Raw genomic sequence first — 26,002 nt, 5'->3', positions numbered from 1 at the left:
GGTTCGGAGAGATTCCTTCCTATGAGTCTTATTAATTTTGCAGGGATACCAAACTCAGAAATGGCCTTTGAACGTAAAGGAGTATCGAAAGCGGCTTTTTAGTCAACTAAGAGGTGGTGGTTGTCTAGACTACCGGGAACTAGGTTACTGTGAACTTTAATCATTTAAAGCCAATCAGAATTGTTTTTGTTGTCCAAACCTCTCTCTTCTTATAATGATAATCCTTTAATTAGGTTAATTTTTGAAGTACCGTCCACCAGACCACAGCACTATATAGCATAATAAGACTGATAACCAGAGAAGTTTAACATGGCATAGTGCCTCACAAATGTTGCCAGCATTAGGAGGGGAAAACCACCGCTTTTATACCCTCCACCATTGGATGGGGGGTATACTAATTTCGTCATTCTGTTCGTAACTACTCGAAATATTCGTCTGAGACCCCATAAGGTAAAGGGTGATTTTTTTGAGGTTAGGATTTTCATGCATTAGTATTTGACAGATCACGTGGGATTTCAGACATGGTGTCAAAGAGAAAGATGCTCAGTATGCTTTGACATTTCATCATGAATAGACTTACTAACGAGCAACGCTTGCAAATCATTGAATTTTATTACCAAAATCAGTGTTCGGTTCGAAATGTGTTCATTCACCGTAACGTTGCGTCCTACAGCATCTTTGAAAAAATACGGTCCAATGATTCCACCAGCGTACAAACCACACCAAACAGTGCATTTTTCGGGATGCATGGGCAGTTCTTGAACGGCTTCTGGTTGCTCTTCACTCCAAATGCGGCAATTTTGCTTATTTACGTAGCCATTCAACCAGAAATGAGCCTCATCGCTGAACAAAATTTGTCAAAATTTGAACACATTTCGAACCGAACACTGATTTTGGTAATAAAATTCAATGATTTGCAAGCGTTGCTCGTTAGTAAGTCTATTCATGATGAAATGTCAAAGCATACTGAGCATCTTTCTCTTTGACACCATGTCTGAAATCCCACGTGATCTGTCAAATACTAAAGCATGAAAATCCTAACCTCAAAAAAATCACCCTTTATATATATTCTTGATCGTCGGGGCATTGTATGTCGATCTAGCCATGTCCGTCCGTCCGTCCGTCTGTCTGTCGAAAGCACGCTATCTTCCGAAGGAGTAAAGCTAGCAACATGAAATTTTGCACAAATACTTCTTATTAGTGTAGGTCGGTTGGTATTGTAAATGGGCCATATCGGTCCATGTTTTGATATAGCTGTCATATAAACCGATCTAGGATCTTGACTTCTTGAGCCTCTAGAGTGCGCAATTCTTATCCAATTGGAATGAAATTTTGCACAACGTGTTTTGTTATAATATCCAACAACTGTGCCAAGTATGGTTCAAATCGGTCCATAGTCTTATATAGCTGCCATATAAACCGATCTTGGGTCTTGACTTCTTGAGCCTCTAGAATGCGCAATTCGTATCCGATTGGATTGAAATTTTGCACGACGTGTTTTGGTATCACTTCCAACAACTGTGCCAAGTATGGATCAAATCAGTCCATAACCTGATATAGCTGTCATATAAACCGATATTGGGTCTTGACTTCTTGAGCCCCTAGAGGACGCAATTCTTATCCGATTTGAATGAATTTTGACACGCAGTATTTTGTTACGATGTCCAACACCTGTGCCAAGTATGGTTCAAATCGGTCCATAACCTGATATAGCTGTCATATAAACCGATCTTGGGTCTTGACTTCTTGAGCCTCTAGAGGGCGCAATTCCTATCCGATTTGTCTGAAATTTTGCATAACGTATTTTATTCTTACTTTCAGCAACTGTGTCAAATAAGGTTCATATCCTGATATAGCTGCCATATAAACCGATCTTGGGTCATGACTTCTTGAGTCTCTAGAGGTCGCAAGTATTATACGATTTGCCTGAAATTTTGTACGACAGATCCTCTCATGACCATCAACATACGTGTTTATTATGGGCTGAATCGGTCTATAGCCTGATACAGCTCCCATATAAATCGATCTCTCTATTTTACTTCTTGAGCCCCCAACGGGCGCATTTCTTATTCGAATTGGCTGACATTTTACACAGGTCTCCAACATATAATTTTACTTGTTTTCTTTTATTCTCTTTTGCCCTTGATATGAGTCTGTTATTCTGTTATCTCTTATCCCTAATTGGTAGGAAAGAAATTCACAAACAAATGTCATTTACAGGTATAAACATCGTATCTGTTACAAATTTTATGGCCCATAATGATTCATGTGAATATCCTTGAAAGATGTTCATTAAAAATATTTTATGTCAAGTTAAAGGAACATTTATTGTCACGACAAAAAATGTTTATTGTTACAGACGATACTGCAAAATTGATAAAGAGGAACAAGAAATACAACCTATGGCAACCAATATAACACAAAATAATCACAAAGAATACAAAAGTGAATAAAAAGTCTATAGAATTCTTAAATCAGTGGCTGTCAATCAGTCTTCATTTAATGAAGGCAACTTTATTTGCATAATGGAATGTGCAGAAAACCGAAATACAATTTTCAACAAAATTTTAGTTGAGGTGGTCCTTAATTATGTGGAGAGCGATATATTCATATGAGCAGTTACAGAAAGATCGGGCTCGTAATGATGCAATAGGCCACATGCTATGAGATAGATTGATAAAACACAAATAGTTACGAAGGATTCTCACTTAGGAAAGAAATGGCCCAACTTTACAAAAGTTCTTAAAAGAAGGCGAATTTTTGCCATTGCGAGGTCCCACTCTCTCTAAACAATTCAATATCCGATAGAACTTAATCTAGGTGATGCTGAAGGAGAATGGTTGCGGCCACAGTTCGATTCTGGGTGTTATGGCTACGGAGGGTAGACTGAAGAGGATCTCCGACTACCTGGTACCAGTGCCGACTGGAGTGAGGGCATTAGCGATTCGTTTTCCTGAGAGGTACGAATGGAAGGCGAATGGTGGGTGTACTTAAGATGGATGAGACCTAGATCTACACAGATGGATCCAAGATGGAGTCAGGGACTGAATTGGGGGTCTACTCTGATGTACTCAATATCAGTATGTCTTTGAGACTGCCGGGCGAGTGTAAGGTCTTTCAGGCAGAAGTCTCTGCCATTGCAGTGGCCGCAAGAGAAATTCTGGCAAGGGCCTTACCGCCCCCGAAACTCAGAATTTATGAGGACAGTATGACCGCGCTTAAGGCCTTGGGGTCGAGGATGGTGAGGTCGGGATGCGTGGCGGACTGTTTGGAATCCCTGGGTTGCGGGCTCACAATATGACGCTGACATGGATCCTGGGCATGAGAAGATTCTAGGAAATGAGAGGACGGACGAGTTCGCCAGAAGGGGTAAGTCTGCTCCGAGCGAATCAGTCATCGGTATTGCCTACGTGCCATTTGTCAAACTACTGAAAACAATAGGGGGGATGGTCAGAGCGGCGTCGGTGGCGAGTTGGGACTCGGTGGATGGTTGCCGGACTGCGAAGCCGCTATGGCCTGTCATCGACCTGAGGAAGACGAAGGAGTTGCTGGCGTTCGATAACAGGTTGATGACAGGGCGGTTATGACCAATGCGTCATAGGCCGCATGGCGAGGTGGGACTCGGTGGATGGTTTCCGAACTGCAAAGGCGCTCTGGCCGGTCATCGATCGGTGAAGGACGAGAGATTTGCAGGCGTTCGATAAGAGGTCGATGAGTACCTTGACAGGGCGGTTATGACCAATGCCTCATAGGCGGCGTCGCGCATGGGAATACCGCGCAATCACTTCTGTGGGAGTTGCCTCGAAAAGGATAAAGAGGAAACCATTGAGCTCTTGCTGTGTTCATGTCAAGGTCTGCAGGAGCTGCTGAACACAGCAGTGGGGATGGCCAGGGCGGCGTCAGTGGCGAGGTAGGACTCGGTAGATGGTTGCCGAACTGCAAAGGCGCTCTGGCCGGTCATCGACCGGTGAAAGACGAGAGAGTTGCAGGCGTTCGATAAGAGTCCGATGTGTAACGTGACTGGGGGGTTATGACCAATGCGTCATAGACCGCATGGGAGTTGCCTCGATGAGGATGAAGAGGAGACTTGCTGTGTTCATGTCAGGGTCTGCAGGAGCTACTGAACACAGTAGTGGGAATGGCCAGGGTGGCGTCAGTGGCGAGGTGGGACTTGGTGGATGGTTGCCGGACTACGAAGGCGCTATGGATGGTCATCGACCGGAGAAGAACAAGAGAGTTGCAAGCCTTCGATAAGAGGTCGATGAGTAAAGTGACAGGGGGATTATGACCAATGCGTCATAGGCCGCATGTCGCCACGCATGGAATACCGCACAATGACTTCTGTGGCAATTGCCTCGATGAGGATGAAGAGGAGACTTGCTGTGTTCATGTCAAGGCCTGCAGGAGCAACTGAACGCAGTACCCACTACTGCCTTTCCCACGAAGGCCAGGGCGGCGTCGTTGGCGAGTTGGGACTCGGTGGATGATTGCCGAACTGCAAAGGCGCTATGGCCGGTCATCGACCGGAGAAGGACAAGGGAGTTGCTGGCGTTCGATAAGAGGTCGATGAGTACTTTGACAAGGGGGTTATGACCAATGCGTCATAGGCCGCATGGCGCCACGCATGGGAATACCGCACAATGACTTCTGTGGGAGTTGCCTCGATGAGGATGAAGAGGAGACCATTGAGCTCTTGCTGTGTTCAACTCAAGGTCTGCAGGAGCTACTGAACACAGTAGTGGAAATGGCCAGGGCGGCGTCGTTGGCGAGGTAGGACTTGGTGGACTGTTGCCGAACTGCAAAGGCGCTCTGGCCGGTCATCGACCGGTGAAGGACGAGAGAGTTGCTGGCGTTTGATAAGAGGTCGATGAGTACCTTGACAGGGCTCATAACCGGACGCTGTGCCATACGCCGCATGGCGCCACGCATGGGAATACCGCTCAATGACTTCTGTAGGAGTTGCCTCGATGAGGATGGAGAGGAGACTATTGAGCATTTGCTATGTTCCTGTCCGGGTCTACAGAGACGTAGGCTCTCCTTTCTGGGGAGCAGTTTCTTCTGTGATCTGGATGAGCTTGCAAATGTACCTCTGGTATCTCTCCTGAAGTTTGTAGAGGGAACAGGATGGTTCCGACGGGGGGTGCCACAAGCTCCGGCGAAGGGAGATCCGTGCTTGCGTAGGGACGGGCGGTTTTTCTCCCCCCGCTCGGGTTTCTCTACTTCTCCTGTCTTTTTCTTTTATGCGTGTATAACCTCTAGTACGAGGTCTCACATTTTCTTGTTCTTCCCTTTCTCTATCTAGGATACCACAATGGGACAAACTGGCCTGCGAGTGAACTCACCTTTGGTGGGCGATCCATTCAACATAACCTTACCTAATCTAGGTGATCGAGCAAAATATCTCTGATATGCTGCCTTCGCAAGATGAAAAACCAGCGCCTTCGCAGACCTTGGTATGAACATACCATGTATTGAATTATTTCATTCTTCTCAAGAGCGCCGCTATGGCGCTCGTTATAGTACTCGGTGACTATTTGCCGAAACAAACAGTTCTTTCGTCCCTACTTGGTCGACGAAAGTGATGTCTGGCAAACTGGCACCATTGCCTCCGCATTAGCTATCCCTCTAATTAAGTTTTGTAGCTCGCGTATGTGAAATTAACAACCGGTTCACCAGACGTGCAAAGTTTCGTTGTGTTCGGAATCCAAAGTTTGTACTAAGCAATTCTATGAATTTCTTCATGTAATGTGACCTTACAGACTTACAGAAATGGATAATATTGGCTAACAGATGCTACTTTGGATTGAGCAAGCAGATGAGGAGCAAATCCAACTCTCGACAGATGAAAATTACACTATACAAGACACTGATACTACGCGTGCTGTTGTATGGCTACGAATCATGGGTACTTGCGAAAGCAAATGAAACGATACTTGGAGTGTTTGGGAGAAAAATCCTTCGTAAAATATATGGACTAGTCTGCGTTAATGGAGAATATAGATGGTTTGGAGAATGCAATGATTGCTAGGTCCGAAATCGAGGTTTTGAGAGACGCCATAACGTTCGTAAAAATTCGGAGTTTCGAAGATGGTTGGCCCTATCACAGGATGTCGATTGCTGCTACAATAATGAAACAGATCTCCGTCTGAAAGAGCATACAATCGAACAGCAGTCACCGCCGCCCAGTCTTCGTTGATGAGAATACATATATTTTCAATCGCTATGATAGATTCCTCAGTTTTCCCTGTGCATCCATAGTATCCAAAAATGGATTTGTGTTCTTACACGTCCTCATTCACCATGCCAGACCGCTTATTTTAAGAATAAACTTGGCGGAACAGTGCAACGCTTTTAAAATAACTCGCAGTGTTTACCTCAGATTGATTTGGGGAAGTTGGAAACCAACCAACGGTTGGGATTGGTTTTAACTTGGTAAAATCAAGGCTGGTCTTCCTTCATCTCACACAAACCTCCCGGCGGTGTCAGTACCTTCAACATCCGTTAAAAGCAGTGATCTAAAACGTGCTAAGATTTCACCTGTATAACTACAAAAAGATGGGTTTGGGTGTCGAATTAATAACCCATCGCCTAGGAAAACTTTAAGAGATCATTTTGAAAAACGAAGAAGATTAAAAACCGATACCTCCTATGTAAACAACCCCCGCGAACAGTTAATGGAGCATGATTTGTGTATCTGCACTAGAGCTGGCAAAATATCGATGGCACTATCGATATTTAAATTGTTGACTGAATATCGATTGATATTTTTTCGATGGATACTATCGGAAAAGTAAAATTTTTGCAAAAATAAGCAATCCGACACTGAATTACGATACATTGCGCCTATAGAGGGCGCAATTTTCATCCGATTAGGTTAACATTTTGTGAGAAAATGCCAAAAATTACTTTTTTTTGCTTAAAATATAAAATAAAATTACTTAACAGTGCTCTGTTAATCACTTAGCATAGCTCTTTAAAAATGTCAGGTTTGTGTCTTGGCTATAGGTTTGGGAGTTGTGTTATTATGAAGCATTTTATGGTTGTACAGAAATTCTTTAGCTAGTGATTTAAGAAAATATTAGGTGAGAAAATGCTAAAAATTACTTTTTTTTTGCTTAAAATATAAAATATAAAATACAAAAAAAATTATTTAACAGTGCTCTGTTAATCACTTAACATAGCTCTTAAAAATTTCAGGTTTGTGTCTTGGCTAAGTTATATTCAAATTTATCTTTAGGGACATTCCTTCAAATGAAAGCTTTTTTAGACTAGATCACGAATCTGATATATGAGCGTCCACCTCACCACCAAAAATACCCCACACCAGATAAATCGCATTTGTCACAATTACGTTTTCCATAAACTCATTTCTTTCCGTGAGTTAATAATTCAATTCAATTTTCCTCAGACCTTTTTTTACCTCATCCAACAAGTCCTTAAGAATGTGGTATGTCAATCATGTGTCTATGAAAATATTTTTTCTGTCATTCCATGTTCAGGTTCATGTCGATTTTCCATTTTTGTTCACTCCATAAAATAAAGCAAATTCTTTTGCATATATATACCACAAAGTTCATCAATACGAAAAATGGAAGAAAGAAAAAAAAACTACAAACAACAAATTGTGCTGTTCAATTAGTTTGAGTGTTGTTGTGCACTTGAGTTTGAGCCTTTGGGAGTTTTTCTACAAATCCTATGAATTTTTATGCTGACTTTTTACACCTACCTGCATATAGGAGAGAATATCGTAAGTTTATTAAGTTTGGTATAAAGTTTGCAAGTCAAGGCAATAATTCGAGCCTGACAATTTTAGGTTACTATAGAGATGTGCCAGTGGCTCGCCTTAAGAATGTTTACTGCGTACTGTTTGAACGATATGCCATTTGTCTTAGCCAAACTTGTCATAGGGATTTTGTCAGGAGCATACTGAGAAGGCTCACATATGTTGGGCAATATGCAGGAGGGCCGTAGGCTCGAAATAGGGCCTGAGTCCGAGGATAGTCCACTGGTACAGGAGCACGATTAGACAATTTTTTACTTACGCCTCAATAGTTTCGTGGACTACTATGGAGAAAAAGTACAACATAAGGATCTTACAACAGGTTCAGAGAACATGTTGTCTTTGTATAGGCGGAGTGATGAGATCGACGCCCACTAAGGCACTGGAGACTATTCTAGATGACCGACCCATTGACATACAGATTACGTGTGAGGCAATCACTGCGCCTATGAGACTTAAAGCGATGGGAGAATGGATTGAGGATGGGAGCAGCTAGTAACATCGCGGTATAATCGAGGCGACGATAGAAACCCTGGAAGAAAGGGAAGAGATTTCCGATAGGATACCTGAGATGAACCTTGAAGTCGAGTGCGAGGCACTGCTGCCATCGGCACAGTCTTGGATTAACGGAACCCTAGTATTGCCATCTAGAAAATCATGCTACACTGATGGATCGAAGCTAGAGAACATAGTGGGCCTGGGGGTTTACATTGAGAACCCAGGGACTGCCTTCAATGTACTTGGTTTACCTGAAGCATTTCGGGTCGACGCAGTCCGAATTAAGAGAGAGGTCGACGAATGCGCATGCAACATTGTGGAACAACGAAACGGTCGGTAGGACGCCGAAAATCCTATGGAGGGGATCCTGATCGTGAAAAGACGAGGCTATTACTGAAAGAAAGCAAGAAGGAGGTCAGTATAGCCATTGGTATCATAACAGGACACATAGGACTACGAGCTCACTTATGTAAAATCGGTGCAGCAAGTGATAGCATGTGTAGGGCATGCAGGGAAGATGATGAGACGTTGGAGCATTTCCTTTGTCATAGCCCGGTTTTCGCGTCCAACAGATACCGGCACTTAGGTGGCGACACAAAATCAGACATGAACCAACTTAGGAGAGTGGTATTGAAAACAGTAAAGGATTTTGTAAGTAGTACGGTATTCCTAAGTTAAAATTTTCTTTTTAGCGGTTGCTGTATAGTTTTTAGAGCGCACAACAAGCCGATTACTGACTTAGGTGTATATCCATAGTGGCATGGGGCAGATTAATATCTGCACCGTTTTTTCAACCTAACCTATCCATTATTCTTTGTTTGCCTAAAAAGAGATACCGTGCAAAGAACTCGACAAATGCGTTCCCTGCTGGAGGTTATATAAGATTTGGCCCGGCCTAACTTAGCACGCTCTTTCTTGTTTATTATAACCCCACTATGTCTATAGCTATATCCAAATATGGATCGATTAGGATCATATTCGGTATCTTAGTTGCAAAGTTCAGCGAAAACTGGTATTAAATGCGCCTGCTGTGGGATAGGCACTCTAAATTGACAAATCGCTCTATAAAAATTGGGCCCGATCTGGACTATATTCGCTTTGGATATCGGAAAGGTCACTACATCTCACTGTTTCAAATTTCATCTAAATCGGGTAATAAATGCGACTGTTATGCCTTAAAGGTCTATATAAGAAAATCAGTGTATATGGCATCTATTGGGTTGCCCAAAAAGTCATTGCGGATTTTTTAAAAGAAAGTAAATTCATTTTTAATAAAACTTAGAATGAACTTTAATCAAATATACTTTTTTTACACTTTTTTTCTAAAGCAAGCTAAAAATAACAGCTGATAACTGCCAGAAGAAAGAATGCAATTACAGAGTCACAAGCCGTTGAAAAATTTGTCAACGCCGACTATATGAAAAATCCGCAATTACTTTTTGGGCAACCCAATATATCTAAATATTGTCCTGTCAGGGTCATATTTGGCATGGATGTTACGAAGCCTAATAGAACTCACTGTTCTAGAAAAATGGATTAAGAAATGCGCTTTTTATGAGCTTAAGATTTTAAATCGCTTCATCGGTGTCCAACTAAAGTAGTATGTGGATCATACTCGGTAGGTATATCGAGAGGCCTAGTGCAACTTGCAATTTTCAGCGAATTCGGGTTATAAATACGCCTGTTATGGTCTTAAGACCCTATACCTGGAAATCGGTCTAAATGACAGCTTATATATTGGGTTGCCCAAAAAGTAATTGCGGATTTTTCATATAGTCGCCGTTGACAAATTTTTTCACAGCTTGTGACTCTGTTATTGCATTGTTTCTTCTGTCAGTTATCAGCTGTTACTTTTAGCTTGCTTTAGAAAAAAGTGTAAAAAAAAGTATTTTTGATTAAAGTTCATTCTAAGTTTTATTAAAAATGCATTTACTTTCTTTTAAAAAATCCGCAATTACTTTTTGGGCAACCCAATATAATAAACAAAGTTCGAACGATACCATATTTGACATGGATATCAAGGGCTCTAACAAAACACACTTTTACGATTTTCACTGACATAAAAAAGGCTTTTATAGGTATAAGATCCAAAATTGCCACATTGGTCTGTTAGGCAGCTATATCCAAATATAGTCAAATCTAAACATAATTCGTTTTGAATTTCAGGAGGCCTTATAAAACCTTTTATTTAAAATTTTAGCGCAATCGGGTTATAATTGCGGATGTTATGGACTTAAGACCCTTAACCGGCAGATCGGTCTATACTGCAAATATAGTCCGATCGGAACAATATTTGGCAAGCATGTCAAGGGGCTTAGATGAACTCACCGAAGAACCTGCGTACGGAATAAATACGAATTTGTGCCAAATTTCAGCCCAATATCTCAATTTTTGAAGACTGTAGCGTGATTACTGTACAGTACGGGAGGACAGACATACCGCCATAATTTAATCCCTTTAAAATTTTTCGACGATCAAGAATATCTAAACTTTGTTAGGTCGGAAATTTATATCTTGATCTTGACCCGCTCCGCTCCGGGTTCAAAAAAAGTCCTTCTGCCAAAATTTGGTCGGCTCCACTCCGAATCCCTGGTTTATACACAAAATTTACATGGACAGACCGACGGACAGATAGACGGACATAGCTAAATCGAATCAGAAAGTGATTCTGAGTCGATCGGTATACTTATCCATGAGTCTTTCTCTCTTCCTTCTGGGTGTTACAAACAAATGCACTAAGTTATAATACCCTGTACCACAGTGGTGGTGTAAGGTATAATAAATTTCCCATGAATATTGCATTAAGGAGCAGAGAATACTTCTCTCATAACAAAGAATGCTGTCCGATTTTAGTTTAAAGCTCAATGATAAAAAGCCTTCTTAGCATTAGGAGGGGAAAACCACCACCGAAAATTTTTTCTGATGGTCTCGCCAGGATTCGAACCCAGGCGTTCAGCGTCATAGGCGGACATGCTAACCTCTGCGCTACGGTGGCCTCCTCATTCCGTTTGTAACACCTCCAAATATTGATCTAGGATCCCATAAAGTATATAAATTCTTGATCGTCTCGAGATACCGATTCGAACCAGCCATGTCCATCCATCCGTCCGTCTGTCGAAATCTCGATAGCGGTCGAACGCGTAGAGCTAGCCGCTTGAAATTTTGCACAGATACTTTATATTGATGTTGGTCGTTGGGGATTGCAAATGGGCCATATGGGTTGAGATTTGGATACAGCCCCCATATAAACCGATCTCCCGATTTGACTTCTTGAGCCCATGGAGGCCACAATTTTTATCCGATTTGACTGAAATTTTGCATGCAGTGTTCTGTTATAACTTCCAACAACTGAGCCAAGTACAGTCTAAATCAGTCAAGAACCTGATATAGCTCCCATGTGAACCGATCTCCGTTTTTGACCTCTTGAGCCCCTGGAAGCCGCAATTTTTATCCGATTTGGCTGAAATTTTGCATATAGTATTCTGTTATGACTTCCAACAACTTTGCCGAGTACGCTCCAAATCGGTTAAGAACCTGATATAGCTCCCATATAAACCGACCTCCCGATTTGACTTCTTGAGCCCTTATGATCCGCAGTTTTTATCCGATTTGGCTGAAATTTTCCACATAGTGTTCTGTTATGACTTTCAACAACTGCGCCCAGTACGGTCCAATTCGGTGTATAACTAGATATAGTTCCCATATTTTAGCAGAATCCGTGGTGGTGGGTTTCCAACTTATCACGCTTTTACTTGTTTCCAAGCGCCTCGTTCTTCTGCGCTCACTCTAAAATCTCTGACACCAAGTTTCGAGGTGTCTTCCACCACTTGATCTTTCCATCGGGCTTTGGTAAGGATCAATTGTACTCTACACCCTTTACCGGTTGCTTTACCGGCACTTCTTTTTCACTTTCCTTCGTTGTTACACCGAATAGTTGTAAATATAGAACCCTAGGAAACCTAAGGCTTTTTGGTGTTTCGATTTACAGAGTTATTATAAAAGAAATTTACCACTCGCTCCATCTCCAGCTCACACAGCTGACCTGCACTAAGTTGGTCAGCTATTGATTTTCAATCATGACGAGTGTTAAACAAACAAAAAAATATTTCATGAAATATTTCCCTCAATAGGATAGACGATTTCAATGGAGTTATTATTGTTATACTACAATAATGTAGTAATTAAGGCTATTATTTCACAAATGAAGGGCATATAACAAAAAGTTGAAAAATAAATCAAAACAATAGCGAGCCATAACAATTCATTACAGGATTTGATTACGAATATATTTGTAATATTTTTCTACTGTCTGACGATAAAAATAGTTCTTACAATAAATTTCAATGCAATATTTGTACAAACAGACCAAACTGAAGGACAGACATTAAGTCGGCGATAAGGAACTATAAATTATTGCTGACACACGTTGTAGTGATATGCAAGAGTTCTACATATAATCAATAATCCCCACTCACAATATTGTCATTGACAGTCTGGCCGTTGCTGCTGTCTCAATTTGATATGTTGAACTCAGTAGAAATAGGCTTGCTTTAAGCCGTCGAGTAGTGACTAAAAAAAAATCATATACTAAGAACAGTAGAAGTATTTTATTTCAAGTTATGAAGTTTAAAAAAATTTAGGAGTTAAGTTTAGCCGGATCAACTTTGATGGAATGGTAATTGCCACATTCTTCGGAGAATGGATTTGGAATCTTACATACATTTACATTTTAAAGATTTAAAATCGAAATGGGAAAATTTGGTTATATGTCAGCTTAAACTAATGAATGGGTTTTCCGGTTAGCAGCACTGGCTGGTAGTTGTGTCCAACTATCATCTGTGCAAGTGAAAAGTGTTCAGTATACTCTGCTATTTCATTACGTAGAAACTCACAAGCGAGCTACGACTACACATACTTAAGCTTACTTTAATTGGCTATGACAGAACATTTGTTCCACTAGCTGAACGTGGAATAGCGTTCCAAACGCCTCGATTTTATGCGCTCATTCTAAAATCTCTGACACTAAGATTCGAGGTGTCCCTCACTACTAAATTTTTCCATAGGGCTTTTGATCGTCCCGGTTTGAGAGTACCACCATGTTTGCTTGCAAAAATCTTCTTTGCTAGAGCTTCTCCATACATTCTGACCACAAGACACAGCCGTTGTATTTTGATGCATGTAACTATGCTATCGTCGTCATACAGCTCGTGGTTCATACGACGCCTATACGAGGGTTGCCTTTTATATTTTGGAATTGTTTAACCCTTGTGTTGCAATTTGCAAACTGACAGCTCTATCTTAAAGCTTGACATTTTTGAGATTATACGTACTCAGAACGTTTTGACATACGAGCGCTATTTGTGTTCTTTACAGTAAAAATTCATCTCGCCCAAAAAATGATATTAGGTGAAAATTTTCGAGCGATTATTTTTTACAACTTTCGACGTGGATTAACTCAACAACAGTACATCGATGAATTTTATTAAATTTATGGCGACAAAGCTTCATCAAGGACCAGTGTTTATAGATGATATGGTGAATTCAACCGAGGTTGTAGTTCACGAATTTCGTGAAGGTCGTCCAAAATCAGTTGTTGTTCCAAAAGCCATTGATGCTGTGCTCCAACTGATAATGCAAGATCGTCATGTGACCTGTCTTGGAATAGAGACTACCTTAGGAATTAGTGGGACCAGCATACATTCAAAATTGCATGAATATTTGACCGGTGCTTCGAAACACGTCTATGACATCGTAACAGATGATGAATCATGCATTTGCACGTATGAGCCCGAAAGTAAACAGCAGTCTAGTGTATGGGTGTTTAAACATGAGCCAAATGCAACAAAATTTGCTCACGCACGAAGCACTTTCATCAAATGATCGCCTTTTTTTCGGAAAAACTGGATATATCGCAATCGCGCCATTAGAACAGCGCAGAACAGTCAAATCGGAGTGATACACAACCATTTGTTTGTCAGTTGTCTTCCAAGAAATCAGGAAAACCAACCGCCGAAAACGGATAACTCTTCACCACCACTATGCAAGCTCTTACACATCGGCTCAAACAACTGCATTTTTGAGCACTCGAAACATCAATTTGATGAGACGTCCGCCGAATAGTCCCGTCTTGGCACCGAATGACTTCCTTTTATTCCCGTACGTAAAAAGTAAAATGAGAGGTTAATGAGGTCTGAACACCTGAAGAAGCGGTTGATGCGTTCAGAATGCAAGTTTAAGAGATACATCACTCAAATTGGCAAAAGTGCTTCGAAAATTGGTTCAAATGCATGCAAAAGTGTACGTGATCTTAGTAGGGAATATTTTGAAAAATAATAAAGCAATTTTCGATGATTAATATTTGATTTTGTTCTCTAATATATATTCTACGAAGATTCTTTCTCTCAAACACTCCAAGCACTGCCTCGTCTGCTTTCACAAGTACCCATGTCTCAGAACCATATAACAACATCTTGTACAGTGTGATTTTCGTCTTTCGCGAGGTGGCCTTATTTCTAAACTGCCTACTTAATCCAAAGTAGCAACTGTTAACCAGTATTATTTTCAGCTTTATTTCAAAACTGGTGTCATTCGTTTCGGTTACGGCGGTGCCCAGGTAGATAAAGTTGCTGACAATCTTAAAGTAGTGGTTCCCAAATTTCTCCATTTTCTTTATCTGATCATTTTGGGAGTTGATACCATCTAATTTGTCTTATCTCCATTTACTACCAGACCCATTTTCAACGATTCTCTTTCGATTCCTTAAAAATGAATCAAAGGACGCCTCGGACGACATCCATGTCGTCGGCGTGTACCATGTGTTCTCTTGTGAATAGTGTGCCAAACCTATTCACACCGCATCTGGTATAATCTTCTACAGCTGGATATTAAAGAGATCACACGATAAGCTGTCTCCTTATTATTTGGCATTAAATGGTTCCGAGAGATTCTTTCCTATTTTTACGGTGGAACGTGAATCAGCAAGTGTCATCCCGCAGGGTCTTATTAATTTTGCAGGGATACCAAACTCAGACATGGCTTTGAAATACCTTTGAACGTATAGGGGTATCGAATGCGGCTTTGTAGTCAACAAATACATGGTAGATGTTGGTTTGTCCTCCGGGTTTTCGCAGTATTTGGCGCATTGTGAATATCTGGTCTAGAATGGATTTACCAGGTCTAAAGCCGCATTGAAAAGGCCCAACTATCTCATTGACTTGCACCGACAAGCGTGTCGCCTCCGGTCCTAAATAGTTCAGCGGGTAATCCGTCGGCACCTGCTGTCCGTCTGCGGTATCCTCTTCTCCTCAGCCCCTATCTGTGTCAGTTACCAGATTTCCTACTTTGTCTCTGCAGGAGGTTGTGCCTGCACCAAAGCCATCGGTTTGTTGTTTAATATCTTGGTATAGTTTCCGGACTTCATTCTGACTCCTGTACATCTCAATTTGCTCACACTCACGTATTTCCATTTCGTGTTTCATTCTGCGGAATAAGGGGTTGTGAATATGTTTATGTTGAAAACTGGCGTTGTTAACTACCATTTTCTTCCGCGGCGAAATCTACTAGCCTCAACCCATTATCGGACCTTATCGCGTGGAGGCTAAACTTTCCGACTGTTAAACCAAAGAAGTTTTCCTTCCCTATCTTCGCATTAAAATCTAATCTATCAGCGGTCATATTCTCTCTGTTCGTTCTTGTATTATGTCGTGTCTCCAGAATATCGGCCATTTTGAGCGTGAATAATTGGTTTCATGTTGCATTCCGATTGTGTTCCTATTCCGACAGATGAAAACCTTCTGGAAACGAAAATTTTATCAAATTTTCAATTTTTTTCGATTACGACGATTCCCTTCTCGAATATCTTTCTTTGGAAAAGCTCTGAGAGTATTATCGGAAATGCTATGAGAGTATTAGCGCAAGTTGTCTACAGTGGCAACTGTCTTCTTGGGAGTAGAGGATGTTCCATTTACAGAAAGCGCAAAATACCTGGGTGTTTTGTTGGGGGTTTAGACCGCGTGTGATGAATTGGGTCTAGACTGCAGTTGTCAGACCTATAATGATATATGGTGTTGTGGCCTGGTGGACTGTGCTTCAAAAGTCAACTGGATCCAAAGGATGGCCGCATTGAGGACGACACCATTTGATGCATTGACTTTAATGCTACATTTAATGCCTCTGGACGTTGTGGCTCGACAATTTGCTGCTACCACTCCCGTGAGGCTAAGGGAGCTTTCTCTTTGGTCATGTGGCGGCTACGGACACTGTGTTATCTTTGATACAATGTCCGATGTTCCAGGCAGGGTGGATTGCACCCTATCTTTTTGATTAAAAGTACTGTACCACCAGTCCTGATAGAACCGATTGGAATTACGATATCCCCGCCAACGAAAGTTACATCCACTTCCATACAGATGGTTCCAAACTAGACCAACAGTTGGGCTTTGGGGTGTACTCTAGAGATCTAGAACTGGTCATATCGAAAAGGTTACACGACCACTGCAGTGTGTATCAAGCGGAGATCCTTGCAATTAAGGAAGTGGTGGAATGGCTAAGATATAATATCACAACGACGATTGGCGTAAATATCTTCTCAGACAGCCAGGCAGCCATTTAAGCCCTGGATAACGTATTTCTGAACACAAAAATTGCCCTCGACTGTCGCAGATCTCTCATTGAGATGGCTTAACAATTCAAAATTCATCTGTTCTGGATGCCGGGTCACAGAGATATTGCAGGAAATTTTAAAGCGAACGAGGTTGCGAGACTAGGAACTACCTTACACATTTCAGGGAAACTGGAATCTGTAGGTATGCCTCTAGCGACATGTAAGTTAAGTTTTCAGGACCCGGCCCGAATGACAGCGAATGACGGATGGTCATACAAGGGGGGGTGTGAGCATTCCAGAACTATGTGACCTAATCTAGACTTGAGGAGGTCTACCGCTTTGCTGTCACTGACTAGAAAAGACGTCTCAGTCATTGTGTACGCCATGACAGTTCACTGTCTAATCGGAAAACATGTTGACAGACTGAAGGTTGCCAGCAACGACTTTTGCAGAAGCTATGAGGACATCGAAGAAGAAGAGACTAAATAACACATTATGTGTGTTTGTCCCGCACTAGCAGTCAGAAGGAGTTTCACTTTAGGTTCCCATTTCTTTGAGAATCTGTGAACATTGCAAGTTGTTGGGCATTTTAAAGCGATCTGGATGGTTCAACGGTAGAAACTAGAAGTCATCTTCTTTCTTCTGTTCCTGTGGTATCACAATGGACGAAAACGTCTAAGTGAGTCTGATGGCAGACTGCTACATAAACCTAAGCTAACCTAACCTACTACCATACCCATTTTCACTGACTCTCGTTAGATTCTTTCAAAGGCTGCAGTAACTACTTCCGGTGACCGAGCTATGATTTCGATGTCGTCGGCATAGGCGAGTAGCATTTGTTGTCTTGTGAATTGTGTGCCATATCTAATCATATCTTCATCTCGTATAATCTTCTCCAGCAGGATATTAAACAAGTCACACGATAAGCTGTCTTCTTGTCTGAAACCTTGTTTGGTATTAAATAGTTCGGATAGATTCTTTCCAATTCTTACTGAAGAACGTGTATCAGCAAATGTCATGCTGCGGAGTCTTTTTGATTTTGCAGGGAAACCTCAGACATGGCTTGAAATGCCTTTTGAACGTATAGGGGTATCGAAAGCGGCTTTGTAGTCAGAAAACAGATGTTAGGTGTTGATTTGTCCTTCTTTCCTTTCTCAGGATTTGGCACAGTGTGAATATCTGTTCTAGGATGGATTTACCAGGTCTAAAGCCGCATTGATAGGGAGCAATTATCTCGTTGAAAGATTAGGTTTTAATCTTTCATTACGCTCGATGCGATGGGGAGGAGACTTATTCCTCTGTAGTTTGCACATTCCGTCTTGTCCCCCTTCTTGTGTACGGGAAATAGTATGCTGAGGTTCCAATCATCGGGTATGTGTTCGTTTAGCCAGATTGCGTAGACAAGCTGATGCATATGTCGTATCGCCTCCGGTCTTAAATAGTTCAGCGGGTAATCCGTCGACTGCTGCTGCCTTGTTGTTCTGCAGTCGGCTCACTGCTACTAGGACTCGGACACTAGCAGTTGAGTAAAATGTTCTTTCCATAACCTCAGCACCATATCTGTGTCAGTTACCAGATTTCCTTCTTGTTTTAACTCGAATAGAGTCATGTCTAAATTTTTAAGCCATTTCCCTAATATCCGAGAATATACTCCTCCTTAATCCATTATTCTGAATCCCCTAAAAGTATACAACATCTCTATGTCGTCCCTTAAAAATTGTGTTCTGTATCTAAAACACGCTTATTGTATGAGACGTATCTTTCCCTACCTTCACCACGCTCCAACGCAAGGTGTCAATACCTATATAGAGTTCGTGTTTATCTCGACAGTGTCACGTGTAATCGACAACCGTATTCGAAGTGATTTAATCAAAACAACAACAATCCAATACAATTAAAAGTAGCAATGTCGACATCGGTGGCTCGGTATTAAATGGATACAACCGTTTTATATGTCAACAACAGTAAAAAAAGTTCGAAGAAAAAGAAAGACAAAACTAAATCGAAAGCAAAAAACAAAATAAAAAAGAGTGTTTCATGGAATTGCGCGCAATGTTTTAAAATAGCCAAAGTTGAACCAGGTATGTCATTATCGTAGATTCGTTCTATGTTATGTGCTATTAATAGAGTGTTTAAAAAATTGATACAAATTACCGTCGCCAAACAACTGTTCTGATATTTGCCAAATAGGATTGTCATGGGTGCCTTGGGGTTTGAGTCACTAAAAGAAACCAAAGCAGATCCCCCAACAGGGGTGAAAAAACGAGGGATAGTTTTAGAACCCTTAAATACAGTACGCGAAATAAATATAGGTTCACCCGAAAACATGAAGGAAAAAGTGGGCCCACTCCGCTTTTTCCTGCTCCTTCTTTAACTTTCTAATGTCCTTTTAGGGTGGATATCGAATTCGTGCAACTGTAGCCCATGTCCGCTCAAGGCCTGCGTTTGAATTCTTTCGAGAACATCAAAAAAAATTTAAAGCGAAAAAAAATTGCGAGGCATCTAGCTATGCATGGTCATGTATTGGGTTGCCCAAAAAGTAATTGCGGATTTTTCATATAGTCGGCGTTGACAAATTTTTTCACAGCTTGTGACTCTGTAATTGCATTCTTTCTTCTGTCAGTTATCAGCTGTAACTTTCAGCTTGCTTTAGAAAAAAAAGTGTAAAAAAAAGAATATTTGATTAAAGTTCATTCTAAGTTTTATTAAAAATGCATTTACTTTCTTTTAAAAAATCCGCAATTACTTTTTGGGCAACCCAATAAATTCTCCCCAAAGAGTTGTCGCACTACGGCACGCCGTTCCCTTATCATTGAGTTTAAATTTAAATCGAAAAGCACTCATTGATGTGTGAGAAGATTTCCCCTGCTTGGTTCATGGGTAAAATATTAGTCTACTCCCAAATACCTTTCTTTTGGGTTGGTAAATATTTCCTGTTTACAGGGTAATTCGGGGTGGGATGGCCTCCCAGACACTTGGCCCTTAAAGTAAATAAAAGCTTCGTGTTCTACTTTTAAATATATTTTATATGAGCCCCATATTGGCAAGATCGGTAAATAAGTTCTGTTGAAGGGTGGAGTAGATCCCGGGGTCTTTGTACCAAAAATGAGTATCAATTTCGAACTCTACTCCCAAATAGTTTTTTTATAAGCTATTTGAGAGCCAAAAACATGGCCCTTCAATTGGATATCAAATTGGTTTTTTCTCTCATACACCTTTTTTTTTGAGCCCTATATTGTCGTGATTGGGCGGGTTTTGATGACCCGCGAGGCACCCGACCCCAACAATTGAAACTTTGATTTGTTTTAGGTGACTGTAAGGGAGCACAAAAAAATCGAATAAATCGGTGACCGAGATTCGAGATCTGGTGTTTTTGAAATTTAGGTTAAATAGAAAGGCTTTTTAGGGGAGGGATGCCCTCTCAGACATTTCGACTCAAATATCGATATTAAAATTTGTGCTTAGCTACCAATACCCTTTAATTTGAGCCCCATATTGCCATGGTCGGTAAACCTGAACCGGTTGGAGGGTGTTTTTGGGCTGGGGCGCCCACCGGCATTTTATCCTGAAAATAGATATCAAATCCGTTATTTACTCCTAAATACCGTTGATAAACTCCATATTAGTCCGAAATGAACTTTAGTTAAGGGGGTGCTTTAGGACGTATCGCCAAACACTTGGCTCCAAAATTGGATACCAGATTAGTTTTCTAATCTCAAATACCTTTCATTAGAGCCCCATATTGTCATAATAGGTCAATAAAGCTATTTGACGCATTTTGAGGAAAAAAGCGCCACCTAGAAATAAACGCAAATTTTTATGCCATATTCGTAATCTACTCCCAAATACCTTTCATAGGGGGTGGAGCGGCGACCTTCTAGTACTCGGACCTTATTTTATATGCCATATATTTGAAATCTACTGTCAAATACTTTTTATTTGAGTCCCATAGTAGACATGAACGTCGATATATCTATTTAGGGCCCTTCCCCTTATGCCAAAAACACAACTCAAAATCAAAAGTGGACCGATCGGGACAATATAGATATCAAATGAAAGGTATTGGAGAGCACAATAAGAATATGGCATTACAATGTGAGTCTAAGTACCCGTCGCGCAGCCCCAACTCTAAAACTTCCCCAAACAGATATATTGGACGCTCATTTCAATACGGGATTCGGGTGCAGATTTCGCATCTGGCATACAAAATCAGAACGAAGTATAGGGGGTCACGCTACCCCTCAAAAACGCCATTGGATCCATTATGACTTTATTATACTTGGCTGAACCGATTTTCCTAAAATTTCGATAGATTGGGTACCCCCAACCTCATATTTGAGTCGAAATGTCTGAGGCGTCATGCCTCCCCTAACGAGAACATTACCCTAAGGAAGAACATTACCACCAGGAACCAAAAAGGGCCATTCTTCTCACACATCAATGAGTGCTTTCCGATTCAAATTTAAACTCAATGATAAGGAAACTTTTCTTATAGCCGAGTCCGAAGGGCGTCCCGCAGTAAGACACCTTTTTGGGGAACATTTTTTTAATGACCATGCATGGCATTGTACCTCGCAAATGTCGCCAACATTAAGAGCGGATAAACACCCCTATGTTCGATGTTCTCGCCAGGATTCGAAAGCGTTCAGGGCGTAGTGTCCCCACCCTAAGTTAAAGAGAGAGAGAGAGAGAGTTAAAGAAGGCGCAGCGGAGCAGGTACGGTTCGGCTAGTAGTATATATATATTCTTGATCGTCTCGACATTTTGAGTCAAACTAGCCATGTCCGTCCGTCCGAAATCATGATAGCGGTCGAATGCGTAAAGCTAGCCGCTTGAAATTTTTCACAGATACTTAGTATTGATGTAGGTCTATGGGGATTGCAAATGGGCATCGGTTCAAATTTGTATATAGCTCCCATATATAAATCGATCTCTCGATTTGACTTCTTGAGCCCCTGGAACAGAACACCTAGTGTTCTGTTCCAGGGTTTCAACAACTGTGCCAAGTACGGTCGGAACCGGTCTATAAGCTGATATAGCTCACATACACTCATATTCCGATTTGACTTCTGTCCGATTTGGCTGAAATTTTGCACATAGTGTTCTGTTATGTCTTCCAACAACTGTGCCAAATACTGTCCAAATCGGTCTATAACCTGATATAGCTCCCATATAAACTCATCTCCCGATTTGACTTCTTGAGCCCCTGCAAGGCGCAATTTTTGTCCGATTTGCCAGAAATTGAGCATGTAGATTTCTGTTATGACTTCTAACAACTGCGCCACGTACGGTCCAAATCCGTCAAGAACTTGATATAGCTCCCATATAAACCGATGTCCCTATATTACTTCTTGAGCCCCTGGAAGCATCAATTTTCATCCGATTTGGCTGAAATTGAGCACGTAGTGTTCTGTTATGACTTCCAACAACTGTGCCAACTACAGTGCGAATCGGTCTATAACCTGATATAACTCCCATATAAACTGATCTGCCGATTTGACTTCTTGAGCCCCTGGATGCCTCAATTTTCATCCGATTTGGCTGAAATTGAGCATGTAGTGTTCTGATATGCTTTCCAAGAACTGTGCCAAGTACGGTCCAAATAGGTCTATAACCTGTTATAGCTCCCATATAAACCCATCTCCCGATTTGACTTCTTGAGCTCTTGAAAGCCGAAATTTTTGTCCGATTTGGCTGAAATTGAGCATGAAGTGTTCTGTTATGACTTCCAACAACTGTGCCAAATACCGTCCAAATCAGGGTACAACATGATATGGCTCCCAAGTATACCGGTCTCTAGATCGTCCTTGTTCGGTTACTAGAAGCATTAATTTTTGGTGGTTTGTCAGAAGTTTGGTACGTAGAATAAAATTTTAGCAGAATCCTTGGTGGTGGCTTCCCAAGATACGCCCCGGCCGAACTAAGCACTCTTTTACTTGTTATTTTAATTCATTTAATGATAATTTATTTTATTTTACTTTACTTTACTTTACTTTACTTTACTTTACTTTACTTTACTTTACTTTACTTTACTTTACTTTACTTTACTTTACTTTACTTTACTTTACTTTACTTTACTTTACTTTACTTTACTTTACTTTACTTTACTTTACTTTACTTTACTTTACTTTACTTTACTTTACTTTACTTTACTTTACTTTACTTTACTTTACTTTACTTTACTTTACTTTACTTTACTTTACTTTACTTTACTTTACTTTACTTTACTTTACTTTACTTTATTTTATTTTATTTTATTTTATTTTATTTTATTTTATTTTATTCTATTTTATTTTATTTTATTTTATTTTATTTTATTTTATTTTATTTTATTTTATTTTATTTTATTTTATTTTATTTTATTTTATTTTATTTTATTTTATTCTATTTTATTTTATTTTATTTTATTTTATTTTATTTTATTTTATTTTATTTTATTTTATTTTATTTTATTTTATTTTATTTTATTTTATTTTATTTTATTTTATTTTATTTTATTTTATTTTATTTTATTTTATTTTATTTTATTTTATTTTATTTTATTTTATTTTATTTTATTTTATTTTATTTTATTTTATTTTATTTTATTTTATTTTATTTTATTTTATTTTATTTTATTTTATTTTATTTTATTTTATTTTATTTTATTTTATTTTATTTTATTTTATTTTATTTTATTTTATTTTATTTTATTTTATTTTATTTTATTTTATTTTATTTTATTTTATTGTATTTTATTTTATTTTATTTTATTTTATTTTATTTTATTTTAATTTAATTTAATGGATTTTATTTTACTTTAAATTTATTTACTTTTTGTTGTATTAAATTAAAATAGTATTAAAATTCTTATCCTATTTTTCAAGTTTACATTAAAGTCCTCTCTAGATGCGACGCATGCGATGCCAACCATTTGCATGTGCTGGTTTCATAAACTACATACTCAAGAATGTCTTAAGTATCACAAAACTCATTCTTATTCTGCTGTGTATGTCTCTTCCTTTGACTTGCGAATATTTCCCACGTATAATGAATATAACATGTTTGTTTTTCAGTGCCCACTCGCCACTCATGTCAGTGGCAAAAATGGGGAAAGTTTCATTCAAAAAATCTAATTCATATTTTGTGTGCTGAAATGCATTTTAATTAAATTAAAGCGCTAAACAAAAAAAAACATAAAAACAAGGGTTAGATACATGATAAAAAATGGTGACGAAAGAAAGTAATTTGGGCATAATATAGCATATGTAATTTTAGCCTTGACGTGCCGTAAATGTTTTCGTTTTTTTTTTTTGCAGGAATGGGATTATATTATAAAATAAAAAAAATATCTAAAAAAAAACAAGTTATAGTCCAATTCGGGCCATAAATGAATTGAATGCTGAACATTGTAGAAGTCATTGTGTAATATTTCAGTCCATTTGGATAAGAATTGCGCCTTGTAGGAGCTCAAGAAACAAAATCGGGAGTTCAGTTTATATGGGAGCTGTATCAAGATATAGATCGACCCAGACCATATTGGACACGTATGTTGAAGGTCATGGGAAAAGGCGTTGTACAAAATTTCAATCAAATTGGATGAGACTTGCGACCTCTAGGGGCCCAAGAAGTTAAGATCCAAGATCGGTTTATATGGCAGCTATATCAAAACATGGACCGATTTGGCCCATTTACAATCCCAACCGACCTACACTAATAGAAAGTATTTGTGCAAAATTTCAAGCAGCTAGCTTTACTCCTTCGAAAGTTAGCGTGTTTTCGACAGACGGACGATCAAAAACATATACACTTTATGAGGTCTTAGAGGCATCGTCATTCTGTGTTACAAACAGAATGACGAAATTAGTATATCCCCATTCTATGGTAGAGGGTATAATGAAATAAATACTATAGGATTATCAGAACGGCAAAACGTGCCTCCTGGAAGCTTTTCTGCGAACACATCGAAGTTTCTCTCAAAAACCCATGGCCAAACTGAAACGCTAGTAGACGAGATGGGAGTGAGAGCAGAGACTACAGAAGACATGTTGAGGCTTTTGATGAAAACACATTTTCCACAGGATGAGACGGAACTCATGTAGATACCGAAACCTTGAAATAATGAAGTTTATCAAAGGATTATCATAACAGGATTTATGGTGAAGGAAGCTATGAGGAGCTTCCAACCATTTAAGTCATCCAGACCTGGAATATTTTTGGTGCTACTACAGAAGTAGGCCATGTATCTGGCACCCCATCTGGTCACTATTTTCATCAATCCCATTGCAGCCGGTTGTATGTACCGGATTGACCCAATGAATTCCTTCATTGGCAAGGGCTGCCGCCTCAGTGTACCACACACTGCTACTACAACAACAACTATTTTCATAGCGTACCTAGGCCTTTCATATACTACGAAAGCCTGGCAGGAGGCAAGGGTGGTATTTATACTCAAGCTCGGCAAAGCAAATTATGCGACACCAAAGATCTACAGACCTATGAGCCTTACGTTCTTTCTACCAAAACCACGGCGCGTATTGTGGCTACCATAAGAAAGAGTAGAGAGGACTTCTAGCGAAATACTCAAATATTTACAAACAGCATGCCTATATCAGGGGAAGGTCTGTGTAGACTGCCCTGCTCTAGGTTTTCGTAAAATAAAGGCATCATTCGATGCCAAGACGTACACATAGGCGGTATTCATTGACATCAATGGGGGCTTTTAATAATGTTCGAACCGACACACCGATCTAATCCTTAGACCAGTACCAACTGGATTAACCATATGCTAAGGAACAGATGGACTTATTTTGGGTCCCATGACTTCAATATAAGGGAGAATGTGGCACAGACAAGGGGGGGCAATTTTATCGTCATTCCTACCGGTGAATTACAACCTTCTCTGGGGAAAGCTCGATCCGCATTGTTTGGATGCCGGACCACAGAGGAGCAAGGGGGAATAAAAGAGCAGATGATTTGGCAGTGAAGGCCAGAGGACTGCCGTCAATAAATTTTGGTTAGTTCGAAGCCTACCAGGGCGACGCATTGCTAACAAAAGAGCCGACGATTTGGCGATGAAGGCCAGAGGACTACCGTCAATGAACATGGTTAACCCGAAGCCTTTAACGCAGTCCAAGGTCGTA

General features: G+C 40.0%; 1 protein-coding gene across 2 annotated transcripts in view; it reads left to right on the top strand.

The window, feature by feature from the left end:
- LOC106089158 (multiple C2 and transmembrane domain-containing protein) overlaps positions 1 to 26,002 on the top strand; it is a 202,384-nt gene that overhangs the window by 99,930 nt on the left and 76,452 nt on the right. Inside the window, exon 1 of one of the 2 annotated variants that reach the window (XM_059370380.1) lies at positions 18,946 to 18,961. The exons of the other annotated variant lie outside the window; for it this stretch is intronic. The gene's annotated coding sequence lies outside the window, so the exon portion shown is untranslated. Of the gene's footprint in view, positions 1 to 18,945; positions 18,962 to 26,002 lie in introns of those variants that run through there. 2 annotated transcript variants of the gene reach the window in all.

This window comes from Stomoxys calcitrans, chromosome 5, assembly GCF_963082655.1.
Source record: "Stomoxys calcitrans chromosome 5, idStoCalc2.1, whole genome shotgun sequence".
Classification (NCBI taxonomy): Eukaryota; Metazoa; Arthropoda; class Insecta; order Diptera; family Muscidae; genus Stomoxys; species Stomoxys calcitrans.
This window is presented reverse-complemented; position numbering and strand designations above follow the sequence as displayed.